The sequence below is a fragment of the Argopecten irradians genome, chromosome 2 (genome assembly GCF_041381155.1).
Source record: "Argopecten irradians isolate NY chromosome 2, Ai_NY, whole genome shotgun sequence".
Taxonomy (NCBI): Eukaryota; Metazoa; Mollusca; class Bivalvia; order Pectinida; family Pectinidae; genus Argopecten; species Argopecten irradians.
The window spans coordinates 42,180,610-42,193,535 of NC_091135.1; the positions used below are offsets into that span (position 1 = coordinate 42,180,610).

At 38.2% G+C, this 12,926-nt stretch overlaps 1 protein-coding gene across 2 annotated transcripts in view; it reads left to right on the forward strand.

Annotated features, from left to right (window-relative positions):
- LOC138315545 (ranBP-type and C3HC4-type zinc finger-containing protein 1-like) overlaps positions 1 to 12,926 on the forward strand; it is an 84,872-nt gene that overhangs the window by 49,353 nt on the left and 22,593 nt on the right. The gene's annotated exons all lie outside the window — the stretch shown is intronic.

The window sequence follows — 12,926 nt, forward strand, 5'->3', positions numbered from 1 at the left end:
ACCTTGTGAATGCGATAACTTGAGTAAATATAAACCGATCTTAATGAAACTTAAATTTGTATTTAGACTAATATTGGAAAGATCTTGGACGAGGTGGAAAATCAGCGTGATTCGACTGTAATTTACAGACTTATTGCCCTTTGCACTAATAATAATTATTGGACCTTGTGAACGTAAGAAAGTCTACAAACGCTGCCGCCCACAGACAGGTTTGAAGTACAGTACCGTGCCAAAAGTCTTCGTAATTTTCAACAATAGCGTAACGTTATCTGGTTTTACAGAATTTATCGCTTAGTTTCAATTGACCATAACTCAATAAATATGTAAGAGTTATCCCCCTTACTACACATATATCACGTCACATATGTATACGTCATATCAGAATGATCACGTGAGCGTTTTGTTGTCGTCTGATAGAATTTTGCGGTATTTACAAACACAGGCTTTCCATGTGTATCTGTTATCATGGAGCTGACAAATGCCGAGAAAGATGTAATACAGCAGTTATATCAAGAAGGACATCGACCTAAGGACATTGCAAGTTTATTCAGTAAGCCATATACTACCATATACAGTTTTTTGAGACGTTTTAAAGTGCGTAGTTCGATAGAAAATGGAAAAAGATCGGGACGACCTCCCGTATTATCTGACCACGACTCGAGGGCACTGTTTCGAACTGTAAGGGGAAACAGGCAGCGGACTTTACAAGATATTACTAATACATTTAATGAATATAGATGCGATAGAGTGTCTAAACGAAGTTTGCAGAGAAAACTTCACGAGGAAGGATTTCATAGAAGAATTGTTAAGAAGAAAATTCGTTTTAGGAAAGAAAATATAAAAAAATGTGTATCGTGGTGCAAAGAAAATAAAAACAAAACTGTAGATGATTATTGGAGTAAAGTGATATTTTCTGACGAATGTAAGGTGGAAATTGGAAATAATCACCGTGTTTATATTTGGAGAAAAGCTGGAGAGGAATGGCGTCTGCCATGTTTGAACACGCCAGCTGTCACATCCCGAAGTTTAATGATATGGGGATGCATTACTTTTTGTGGTGTTGGAACAATTTGTGTTATTAATGGTAATATGAATGCTGAAAAATATATTGAAGTGTTAGATAATAATCTGTGGCCAGTTATAGCACGCCATTTCCCCGGAAACAATTATGTCTTTCAAGATGACAATGCTCCGGTACATCGAGCCAGGATTGTGACAACATTTCTAGAAACTAATAATATTAATACTATGACATGGCCAGCGCAGAGTTCAGACATGAACATAATTGAAAATGTCTGGCATAAACTGAAACTAGAGCTCCAAAAACAATCTCAAAGTTTGACTTAAAATAATTTATTGGAGAATGCCATTCGGTCTGCTTGGGAAAAAATTAGCGTTAACTTCATTCAAAATTTGTACACGTCTATACCTAAGCGTTTACGGAACGTAATATCATCAAAGGGATACATAACCAAATATTGAGGTAAGTGGCTTTCTTAGTTTCTGAAATTTAAAACTTAGAAATTGTGAAGCGGGCTGTTCCGGCCGTGTCGGCCATTTTGAATATTACGAAGACTTTTGGCACACGACTGTAGCTCAGGCTCTTACATGACAATGCGCCAGCACACAAGGAGCGCATTGTAACAGAGTTTTTGAAGGCAGAAAAGGTCACTGTCCTCCCCCGCCCTGCATATTCACTAGACTTGGCCCCCTGTAACTTTTTCTTGTTCCCCAAACTAAAATTTCACCTGTCTGGAACAAAATATAAATCAAGAAATGCCCTTGGCTCGGCCATTTACCAGTATCTTATGAGTATACCAATTCAAGAGTACGAAAACTGTTTCCAAAAGTGGATCGATCGGTTGAAACGATGCATAAATGCAGAGGGGGAGTACTTCGAGGGACAGGGCAAAGTAAAATGATCAGCATTACTTCTATCAAAGAGAAATCACCAAAGTAACAATAATTTTGGAACACCCCTTGTGTGTACCTGGAACATTGAAAAAATCTTGCCCTTTGCACTTATAATTATTAAGCCTTGTGAACACGATAACTTGAGTAAATATAATGAAACTATGTGTGCAGACTAACATTAAATATATCTCGGACAAGTTTGAAAATCAGCGTGATTCGACTGTAGTTTATGGAGTTATTGTCCTTTGCACTAATAATTATTATTGGACTTTGTGAACGCGATAACTTGAGTAAATATGAACAGAGACTATAATGAAACTGTGTATGTAGACTAACATTGGAAAGATCTCTGACAAATTTATAAATCAGCGTGATTCGATAGTAATTTAGGGAGTTATTGCCCATTGCACTAATAATTATTATTGGACTTTGTGAACGCGATAACTTGAGTAAATATGAACCGAGACTATAATGAAACTTTGTATGTAGACTAACATTGGAAAGATCTCTGACAAATCTATAAATCAGCGTGATTCGATAGTAATTTAGGGAGTTATTGCCCATTGCACTTATAATTGTTATTGGACCTTGTGAACGCGATAACTTGAGTAAATATTACAGGGCATTTAAAAAATTTGAACAAAAAAATGAAAAAGTGCTTAAAGTGAACAGTCGGGCAAGTATGGCTAAAGTCGGTAAAAATGGTGTGAATGTATCCAGTTTAATTTCTTATGAAATGGAAAAATAAAATCTCTCGTCAAAATCTGTCTGCGTACGAAGAAATTAATTTAAAGTATGGGCATTCTAAAACGGTCCTCCCGGCTCACTACTATGTCTGTGGTTACATTTCCACACAGCCTCGCTTTCAATGCTTTCAACTTTTCTTTACTTTAATGGTCAGAACTGGGAAACTAAGCAGAATTTGACCGTCGTATTAATATGTGAGAACTTTTGGAAGGCCAATGAACACATTTAGACTGGTTTTCTTTGCCCGACTATTCACTTTAATAAGACAAAATTATTGCAAACCTGTACAGTTTTGATAGTTTTGGTCTTATGCCTGGGCAATTGAAACTAGGCCTCAAAAAGGGGAGGGGCAATTATAGGGACATGAGCGCTTATTGGGTTGAATATGGCAGTTGGTAGGGCTCACTGTCTCGTTCATGCTCAAAATCCAGGTCCAGTGGGGAACTAAACAGGAAATGTAGCGTGTAAAGTGATAGAGATTCACTGAGGATATCTCTTTAAAACAAATTAAGTAAGATATTGTAAAGGATGTACCTTTATTGTATAATATTTTAAAGGGATCTGCTGTTCCTGTTTGATTTCCTGGCTGAGCATGTACTCCGTAGAAATTACTGTATATTATATAAAGGATCCCTGCTCTTCTATAGTCTAAGGATAGAACATTTTCAGAATTCTGAAGTATCAATTTCCATTTCCACCGAATTACCTATGTCTGTCTATTGTCATGTATGCCTCCATTTTTTCTTTTTTTCCTCCTTTACCATTCTATTCATTGGTTTATTTACAATTATTCACAGAAGAAGATATGTTTGTTCATCATGATCATTCTTCTTCTAGTTCAGTACCCCCTGTATCCCTCTTTCTTTCCTTATTCATTTGCCTTCTTTGTCTTTCTCACCCCCTCCCTCTAAAACACAATGTAATTACTAATGAATGAAAGAGTGAAAGGTCTGCATGGAATATCACTTTATATGTATATAATATTCATATGTCATGATTATGTGGTGAATGTAATATCTGATGCGTTGTTTAAAAAAAAATCAAATTTTTATAGAAGAAAAAAAAGGAATTGAAGTTTACAGTATTTATGTAACAGGTAAGATCTATTTAATTTATGTAAGTTCACCTGTCTATTCTTTTCATAATGACAAATATTTCTAAAATAGCTAGATAAAGATATAAGTGTATGTTTTTGATAATCCAACATTTTGGAATGTGACTAAAGAATTTCCATTCATTTGACACTTTTCCACTTTGATTTAGTATAATACAATAATGAATAGGATCATTATATATTAGAAAAATAAACCAGTATAAAACTAAGCATGGTTTCTTAGACCTTCCTTTAAAGAGTTTTTATTTACTTCTCCAGAAAAAAACATTGTATTGAAGAAAACTGTAAATTAAGTAATTCTAATGCAATAATTTTGAGTTCCTTGAATTGATTACAAAACCCTGGAAGTTCAAGGAATTTAGTTCATTAAACATCTGTGAAATGTGCTATTCCAAGAATTAGACAATTTTACATTGAAATTACACTTTTCTTGGAAATGGGCAGCACAGCATGTACATACCATTACAAACACTTATTTATCATGTTCACTGTGTAGGTGACGATATAACTCAGATAACAGTTAAAAAAACGTGGGCGTATTGATTAGAAATAGTGACGAGTCACAAATCATTTAGTCACTTGAAGTTAAAAACCATGCATGTCTCTACAAGTTCTTCTATATCTACGGTGTTAGTATATAATTATCTATGCTCTACATTGGTGATTATCAAAAATGTTTGATCTATATTAGATCTATATAGAGTCTAATGACGACGGAAGTTCCCAGTTATTGACCCTGTAATCTGTTAAGTCATTATGATATTTATTCGGGTTAGTTAGTGAATAAAAGAAACAAGAAATAGCATTAAAAGAGTCCAATAATCTACTATAAACAATATGTAGTATTAGCGTTCATATATATTCAATAACCAAAAGTGTATGTGACATCAATCATACCAATTAATATACCAGGTACCCAGAAATGATAAACTAGCTACTATAGGAGAGAAATGTCTATTGTATGAAAATATAGTTGATAGGCGAAGGGGGGGGGGGGGGGGGGGGGGGGGGGCACTTAATTCCCCTGGATGTGATAATTACAGACCTATAAAGTTTGCATAACAGTAGCAAATTTCTTACTATTTTCCTAGTGTTCTTGATATGCGGATTCCAGAAAAGCTGTGTATGTATCGAAAATAAAATGCCAGCATCATTTACATGTAATATGGTAGTAGAAGCAGGGGCGTAGGAAGCGGGGGGGCAACTGCCCCCCTGTTCCCCAGGACGGGGGGGCAAACATGTCTTTTTGCCCCCCCATTTTCGCCGACCGAAATTTTCTAAAAATGCTTGTTTGAAAGAAAAAGGGTCCTCCTGCACATTTTTCGTACTTCATTCTAGAAAATTTTCCGCTGCGCGGCGCATTTCCTAAAACGTTCAAGCACATAATGTCAAACCTTAAATAGTAAAAATTCAATACACACGAACTAGACTAAAAATGTCCATCAAGGGATTCTATGTACTATTTAAAAAAATGTCTCTTAAAAGATCAATCTGTTTATGTCTTAGCGAGACAATTAATTCATTTTTTAGCTCACCTGGCCCGAAGGGCCGGTGAGCTTATGTCATGGCGCGGCGTCCGTCGTCCGTCGTCCGTCGTCCGTCGTCCGTCCGTCGTCCGTCGTCCGTCGTCCGTCATCCGTCGTCCGTCCGTCGTCCGTCCCGTCCAACATTTCCTTTAAATCGCTACTAGTCATAGAGTTCTGCATGGATTGTAACCAAATTTTGCCAGAAACATCCTTGTGGGGAGGGGAACAGAACTTGTATAAATTTTGGCTCTGACCCCCCCGGGGCAGGAGGGGCGGGGCCCAATAGGGGAAATAGAGGTATATCCTATAAATCGCTACTTGTCCTAGAGTTCTGCATGGATTGTAACCAAATTTGGCCAGAAACATCCTTGGGGGAAGGGGAACAGAACTTGTATAAATTTTGGCTCTGACCCCCCAGGGGCAGGAGGGGCGGGGCCCAATAGGGGAAATAAAGGTAAATCCTATAAATCGCTACTTGTCCTAGAGTTCTGCATGGATTGTAACCAAATTTGGCCAGAAACATCCTTGGGGGAAGGGGAACAGAACTTGTATAAATTTTGGCTCTGACCCCCCAGGGGCAGGAGGGGCGGGGCCCAATAGGGGAAATAGAGGTTAATCCTATAAATCGCTACTTGTCCTAGAGTTCTGCATGGATTGTAACCAAATTTGGCCAGAAACATCCTTAGGGGAAGGGGAACAGAACTTGTATAAATTTTGGCTCTGACCCCCCAGGGGCAGGAGGGGCGGGGCCCAATAGGGGAAATAGAGGTTAATCCTATAAATCGCTACTTGTCCTAGAGTTCTGCATGGATTGTAACCAAATTTGGCCAGAAACATCATTGGGGGAAGGGGAACAGAACTTGTATAAATTTTGGCTCTGATCCCCTGGGGGCAGGAGGGGCTGGCCCAATAGGGAAAATAGAGGTAAATCCTATAAATCGCTACTTGTCCTAGAGGTTCTGCATGGATTGTAACCAAATTTGGCAGAAAAATCATTGGGGGAAGGGGAACAGAACTTGTATAAATTTTGGCTCTGACCCCCGGGGGCAGGAGGGGCGGGGCCCAATAGGGGAAATAGAGGTATATCCTATAAATCGCTACTTGTCCTAGAGTTCTGCATGGATTGTAACCAAATTTGGCCAGAAACATCCTTAGGGGGAGGGGAACAGAACTTGTATGAATTTTGGCTCTGACCCCCCCGGGGCAGGAGGGGCGGGGCCCAATAGGGGAAATAGAGGTTAATCCATAAATCGCTACTTGTCCTAGAGTTCTGCATGAATTGTAACCAAATTTGGCCAGAAACATCCTTGGGGGAAGGGGAACAGAACTTGTATAAATTTTGGCTCTGACCCCCTGGGGGCAGGAGGGGCGGGGCCCAATAGGGGAAATAGAGGTATATCCTATAAATCGCTACTTGTCCTAGAGTTCTGCATGGATTGTAACCAAATTTGGCCAGAAAAATCCTTGGGGGAAGGGGAACAGAACTTGTATAAATTTTGGCTCTGACCCCCGGGGGCAGGAGGGGCGGGGCCCAATAGGGGAAATAGAGGTAAATCCTATAAATCGCTACTTGTCCTAGAGTTCTGCATGGATTGTAACCAAATTTGGCCACAAACATCCTTAGGGGAAGGGGGAAAGAACTTGTATAAATTTTGGCTCTGACCCCCCCGGGGGCAGGATGGGCGGGGCCCAATAGGGGAAATAGAGGTAAATCCTATAAATCGCTACTTGTCCTAGAGTTCTGCATGGATTGTAACCAAATTTGGCCACAAACATCCTTGGGGGAAGGGGGAAAGAACTTGTATAAATTTTGGCTCTGACCCCCTGGGGGCAGGAGGGGTGGGGCCCAATAGGGGAAATAGAGGTAAATCTTATAAATCGCTACTTGTCCTAGAGTTCTTCATGGATTGTAACCAAATTTGGCCACAAATATCCTTGGGGGAAGGGGAACAGAACTTGTAAAAATTTTGGCTCTGACCCCCCGGGGGCAGGAGGAGCGGGGCCCAATAGGGAAATAAGAGGTAAATATTCAAATTCCTTCAGGAAAGAAACAATGAACCTGTATTCAGAACATAATTTGACATTACAAACCAGGTGAGCGATACAGGCCCTCTGGGCCTCTTGTTTTATGTTACACAACAATGTGTCGATGGTGTGAAGCCGGTGTATTCAGATCGAGTAGGGTTGCATAGTATTATGACGACACAATTATCATATCTAAATGCAGGTAGCTTTTAATCGAAAAATACCATGTTAAGAATGCTTTATAATCATTAAAATACATCGTAAAACTCATCTCAGCCATTCTGAATCGTAATTTTTTCCCAGGGAAGACCCCCGCACCCCCTAACACCAAATTATCGCGGCTTTGGGAGCTCGCAAATTCATCAAAATGCATCGTAAAACTCATATAAGCCATTCTAAATCGTAATTTTTCCCGGGGGGGACCCCCTAACACCAAATTATCGTGGCTTTGGGAGCTCGCAAATTCATCAAAATGCATCGTAAAACTCATCTAAGTCATTCTAAATCGTAATTTTTTTCTCGGGGGAGACCCCCGGACCCCCTAACACCAAATTATCGCGGCTTTGGGAGCTTGCAAATTCATCAAAATGCATCGTAAAACTCATCTAAGTCATTCTAATTCTTTTTTTTTTTCGGGGGAGGCCCCCGGACCCCCAAACACCAAGATCTCGTGTTTTCAGGCGCTCGCAAATACCTCAAAACTCATTTAAACTATTCTACATCGTAATATTTTTTCCGGGGGAGGCCCCGGAACCCCCAAACACCAAAATCTCGCGCTTTCTGGCCCTCGCAAAATCATCAAAGTACATTGTAAAACTCATATCAGCCATTCTAAATTACATTTTTTTCCCGGGGGTCACCCTGAGACCCCTAAAATACCAAAATCTTGCGCCTTCGGCGCTCACACGCTAATTTGTCCAATTTGCGTATTCGTTAATTTCCTTTTAGCGACCCCACTGTGTATAAATGTGTACAAGGATTAAATTTAATGATATATGAAAAATGTACATAAAGCATATATGGTTGGGAGTTTAATTAATTTCCTCCTGTAGGTGGGGCGGGGGGGGGGGGGTGGGGGTGGGGGTGGGGGGGGGGGGGTTAGTTACAAAATATTGAAGACCTTGGCCCCCCCATTACGTTTCATCTTCCTACGCCACTGAGAAGATTGGAGGAGATCGAGGCTGTCTTATGATAAGGACTACTGTGTATGGCTGATTTATGATAACTGACATCCACCTGACAAAATAACCTAATGTGGTATTTAAACAGAGATTGGACCAAATGACTTGCATCATCTGACGAAAAAGCACTTAAATAGAAATTAAATTGACCAGACTATCTTTTTGTCAGTGACAAGTAATGTTAGTAAAATAGAAATGTGCCCAAACAGTATTTTTGACAAAAAGACCTTAGTAAAATAGAAATTTGCCCATTCTTGTAATGACAAAAAAAAGTATCATTAAAATGATGATAAGGTTATATCGGATCAAAAACAGGTGAGGAAGGATTGAAACAAAAGAGATGGCGAAGATTATCAAAAACATTCTATGCCACTGCCTCTCTTGAATTCAGGCAAGTTATTTATGACTTCAGAATTCATGGTTATGAGGAATACTGAAAGGTCATTTGGCTTTGGATTAGCTTTGTTAGTGTTGGACTAAAGGCACTGAGTACTGATGTGATCACTCTATGATTCCTACAATTTTATGGTACTTGGTATTGTATATATACTTGGCATTACCTACATGTACCATTCTGTACACAGCAAGCAGCACATTCCTAAAACATACCACCCTGCTTTCTTTACTACCAGTAGTGTATAAATAAATCTTGATATACAATTACGACCCATATTTATATACATTTTGTATATCCCTATAAATTCTTTCCTCTCACAACCCTGGGTCCAAAATACTGGCCAATCTTTTTTAACATAATTAGACCATCTTAGATTTAAAAAAAAAATAATTAGGGCCCCGCATCGAGATGCGGGTGCCCTATAGTAATCAGGTTGTCCGTCCGTCTGTCCGTCCGTCTGTCCGTCCGTCCGTCCGTCCGTCCGTCCGTCCGTCCGTCCGTCTGTCTGTCCGTCCGTCCGTCCGTCTGTCCGTTTTTTTTCTTTTGCACATTAATGATGGAAGGGAGTGGAGGATTTTCCCCATATTTTACATGATGATTCCCCATCCATCCTAGATCTGCTTGGTAATTTTTCAGGCTGAAATTAAATTAAAAAATCGGCCATCTTGGATTTTAACATTTAAAAAAATCACAATGTTGTTGCTCTTAACTGATAAACATTTTGTTATAACATTATGATGCAAAGTTGTTCAGAATTAAACAAGGAGTTGACTGTCCAAAGGTAAGGTCATGGGCCAAGGTTACTAAGTCAAAGGTCAAGGTCAAATTTAAAAAAATTATTTTCTCATGAACATTTTGCTACAACATTTATAATGAAGCAGAGTTGTTCAGAATTAAACAAGAAGTCAACTCACCAAAGTTTTGACTGACCAAAGGTAAGATCATGGGGTCACTGCATCAAAGGTTGTGGACACATTTTCCATTTTTGGACTTATTAACAATTTGTTATGACATAATAAATAAAATTATTCATTGCTTAATATATTAATTAAAGTCAATATGATTTGAATCAAAATGGCTACATGATATGATTAGAATCAAAAAGGCTGCAAATCAGTCATCTTGGCACGTCAGACACATAGCGGGGCCCTTTCTGACGTGTCAGTGTTCTAGTTAAAAATAAAAATTATGGAAGGAAATTGAGTACTGTTCTCAGATTTAGTAGGATGGGTCAACAAAAAATGGGAGGTCTCAGAATGGTGTGGCTTATATATACTACTGCATTAATTCCCCACTTAGAAAAGCTGCATCCTTACGTACATGTATGGGCCTATGGAGATTCCGAACATTCTGCCAAATAATTATGCCGTCTACAATCTGGTCTTGAGCATGCTTCATAAACAGAGCAAAATTTACTCAAAAATCAACTTTTATATTATTCTACATCTATAGCACTACATGTACATTTTATACTGACATGATCTCATTATCACACAAAATGTTCATCATGAAAATGCTAATTAAACAGATACAAATTTATCATGATGTAATTCATGGACAAGTACTTAACTGATTATTGGCCATGTATAAATCATTAAGGGTATGTAAGGACAACTATACAGCATCAATGGGTTATAATGGTCATGCAAAATAATATCACTGAAGTTCACTAAAATCACCCCAATATCACCCCAGTTTACTAATATCACCCCAATATCACCCCAGTTTACTAATATCAACCCAATATCACCCCAGTTTGCTAATATCAACCCAATATCACTCCAGTTCAATAATATCACCCCAATATCACTCCAGTTCAATAGTATCACCCCAATATCACTCCAGTTCAATAGTATCACCCCAATATCACTCCAGTTCAATAGTATCACCCCAATATCACTCCAGTTCAATAGTATCACCCCAATATCACTCCAGTTCAATAATAACACCCCAATATCACCCTAGTTCAGTTATATCACCCCAATATCACCCTAGTTCAGTTATATCACCCCAATATCACCCTAGTTCAATAAGATCACCCCAATATCACCCTAGTTCAGTTATATCACCCCAATATCACTCCAGTTCAATAATATCACCCCAATATCACCCTAGTTCAACAAGATCACCCCAATATCACCCTAGTTCAATAAGATCACCCCAATATCACCCTAGTTCAATAAGAACAACCCAATATCACCCTAGTTCAATAAGAACACCCCAATATCACCCTAGTTCAATAAAAACACCCCAATATCACTCCAGTTCAATAATATCACCCCAATATCACCCTAGTTCAATAAGATCACCCCATTATCACCCTAGTTCAATAAGATCACCCCAATATCACCCTAGTTCAGTAATATCACCCCAATATCACCCTAGTTCAATAAGATCACCCCAATATCACCCTAGTTCAGTAATATCACCCCAATATCACCCTAGTTCAATAAGATCACCCCAATATCACCCTAGTTCAGTAATATCACCCCAATATCACCCCAGATCAATAATATTACTCATGATCAATAATATTACCCTATTTCATTAATATTAACCCAGTTCAATAATATTACCCCAGATTAATATACACTATACAAAATGCAAAGTCACATGCTGTCCCCGAGCATTTTATTGACAGCTGGCGATCTTTCAATCTTACTTCAGTTGAAAGTGCGTTTTCTCATACAGTATTTGATAAAACAGCTGATACAAAGAACTGTGATGTACTGCACAAATATTTGTGTGTTATCTAGGTCAAAGTCTGTTTACCAGCTAAGGGAGTAAGTAAAATTTTCTAACTAGGTACAGATAAAAAAATTCTCAGCTGTATTTAAAGTACAAACTGGTATCTAAATATTACACTATCTATGTACTTATGTAATGTAAACAGATTCCATTAAATGGAATGTTGTCATCTTAAATCTTTACAAGTGCAATAAAGACTTATACATAAGTAAAAGTATACATGTTCATCTTGTTAAATTTTAACAGATATAATATATTGGAAATTAAATAACTGTAAAGAACATGTATCCAATTATAAAGTGAAACCTGCCTTAACAGCCACCTCTGTATGAAGACCACCTGCTTACCTAATAAGACCACTTTCTTAGGGCCCAAACAGTCAGTCACTCACACAATTTGAACACTTGGCATTTAGACTATTTGTCTCTTTGTCCCTTGGACGGTCTTTTAATTGCATTGTTGGAAAAATTGTGTACAAATTGGAAGATGAATAATCCCCCCCCCTCCAAAAAAAAGATGAATATTAACTTACTGGTTTCCTTATATGGCCCAAGGGTTTGAAGTTTACTGGTTTCCCCGTCCGATTTATCCGGTTTATACATGAAGAAAATCCAGGGATATGATGATTAGAGTCCAGTGCATTTCAACCTCCAAAACAAATTTTGATGTTTCATTTAGAATTTGTTAAAATAGATCCTTCCTTCATTATCATGCTCTGTAAGATGGTTGAAAATCAAGTTGAAAGTTTTTTTTTCTTTCACTTTCATATCTTCATGTGATCGTCTCTAGGTCCCATGAATTGTGTAGTATGTTGAATATCTCTTTACAATTGTATGGCTTACTGTTCGGAGAAGTGACGTCCGACTGAAACTCTGGGTTTAAATAAGCTGTATAAAATACCCGATCGATGTGCTGTATTTAGGCTAGCTCATAGGATATATACCCAGGCATTGTGCACTGTGTATGCAATACACAGATGACCTCATTTATCTAAAAACAGCTGATTCTCAGAAATGAAAACTTTCGGAGAAATAAAACAAAATTATACAATGTATCTTATTATGAAATGACTCAGGTGATCAAAACAATGATCTGCGTTGATAATGTAACTGTTATCAGGTAGATAATTATATTTTACCTGTTTATCACAACACTATGACCGAGTTTGTATGCATGACTTATTCTTAGAACACAGGTATACACATAGGAGTATATCATAGTGTACATTATATTACAAGAATGCTTTGGTATAAGAGGGCAAAGTACACATTGTC